The sequence below is a fragment of the Schistocerca americana genome, chromosome 2 (assembly GCF_021461395.2).
Source record: "Schistocerca americana isolate TAMUIC-IGC-003095 chromosome 2, iqSchAmer2.1, whole genome shotgun sequence".
NCBI classification, from domain to species: Eukaryota; Metazoa; Arthropoda; class Insecta; order Orthoptera; family Acrididae; genus Schistocerca; species Schistocerca americana.
In genome coordinates this window covers 570,828,224-570,830,189 of record NC_060120.1, presented here as the reverse complement: position 1 = coordinate 570,830,189, position 1,966 = coordinate 570,828,224, and the positions used below count along the sequence as shown (strand labels likewise).

At 48.9% G+C, this 1,966-nt stretch overlaps 1 pseudogene; it reads right to left on the bottom strand.

Annotated features, from left to right (window-relative positions):
* Nucleotides 1-1,526: 1,526 nt before the first annotated feature.
* LOC124596891 lies at nucleotides 1,527-1,646 on the bottom strand (annotated as a pseudogene).
* Nucleotides 1,647-1,966: the final 320 nt, after the last annotated feature.

Sequence of the window (1,966 nt, the reverse complement as noted above, 5' to 3'; positions counted from 1 at the left end):
GTGATTGTGGAGTGGAAACTTGAAGGAAGGACCGCAGTTCAACGAAGACGAGGCAGGAACCGTCGATCAAAATGTCAGTGGCTGAAAAATCGCATGAAATCAGTGGAAGGAATCACGTGTGAGTTCCAAAGTTCTACCGGGATTCGCCGGCCGGAGTGGCCGAGCGGTTCTAGGCGCTACAGTCCGGAACCGCGCGACCGCTACGGCCGCAGGTTAAAATCCTGGATGTGTGTGATGTCCTTAGGTTACTTAGGTTTAAGTAGTTCTAAGTTCTAGGGGACTTAAGACCTCAGAAGTTAAGTCCCATAGTGCTCAGAGCCGTTTGAACTATTTCTACCAGCATTCCAGCGTGCAGAATGACTGTGTGCGGGAGGCTAAAAATAATGAGGTACAATGACCGAGCAGCGATACATGCATGCATTCCCAAAGGAACTTTGCATCGTAATCGGAATAACACAGGCACTGTAATATCGTTTTTATCTGCTGATACCGGGCAATCGACTTTCAAGTACAGTGTCTCACCTATACGGGAATACACATAACGGATGTACGAGTTCTGGTCGTAGACGCACGGTTGACGACATATGGAAGTTTGCACCTGGCCCAGAGTTGTGGACGGATAGCCTAATGGTAAGGTGACCATCGCGACAAGTGGGAAATCCGTAGTCGCGTCCCGGTCCGGCACAAATTTTCATTGTCGTCATTCCATTCTACAGCTGATGGTAGTCCTTATTCGCTACTGCGAATTCGTTTGTAGTAGAGAGGAGGTGGTGTTACGGTGTACGAGTGGCTTCGTGGGTAGTGTATTGCGCATTTAAAAGAAACGACATTTGTGGAAGTGTATAAACTCATTTTACAGCATCGTGTACTCCGTCCAGCAGAGAAGCAGTTTGAGGATGATGATTGTTTAGGTCAACATGATACTGCATCCTGCCATAAAACAGCATCTGTGAAGAAATTGTCTGTGGACAATAAAATTTCTGAAGTGGACTAGCGTGCCCAGAGTCGCAACTTGAATCCAACGGAACAGATTTAGGATGAGCTAGAACGTCGAATTTCCTCCAGATCCCAGCGTCCAACACCTTCTCTGGTATCAGCCAATTGGGAAGAATTGGCTGCCATTCCTCCACAGACTTTCAGACACCTCACTGAAAGTGTTGCAAGTAGAATTCATGCCATCATTAAGGCACACATGGACACACTTCATATTAATGTCCACTGATAGGTGTCTGGATACTTTTGATCAGACAGTGTGTACTGGCATCAGCAAGGCGGGTGCCATTGTAAGCCAGCATGGGTGGTTCTGCCCCAGAATGGCCTGTGCGGAAACTGTGGGCTGCGGAATCACGAGAATGCGTCTAGTTTCTTTCTGTTAGTTACTCGTCTAGTTTTCTTTGTTTTACAATATTACCATATACAGGTTGATCTCCACAGCTGATTAAATAAATAAATAAATGTCGTGTGGCACTATGGACTGGTGCAAGTCTTTCAATTGGACGCTACTTCGAAGACTTGCGTGTCCTTAAAACCAACTGCACCTGGTCTTGCCCAAATGGTCACCCAGCCAAGTACTAGCCACGCCCAACGTTGCTTAACTTTGGTGACCGGACGGGAACCGGTGTTCCCAATGTGGCAAGGCCGGTGACTACCCAGCTCACTGGCGTGAGTGTTCAGCCAGGCACTGAGTTACTACCCAGTGGCGTATGCAGACCCACGGCAGCACGTGCTGCCTCAGAGAAAGAGATGTGATTGGCGAGGCGCCCATGCTGACGTGAGGCAGACATTTCAGGCAGCCAGCGAGCTACAGATGCCTCGCGCCGAATCCAGGACCGTTTGAATCGGCCGGAGCGATGGACAAAGACACCGAATATGATGTTGCCACTTGGCGGCACCGGCTCGTGACTCGGAATCATCATTAGAGGTGGCATGTTGGCTATCGGCTAGCTGATGACGCTGCTAGGTGAAG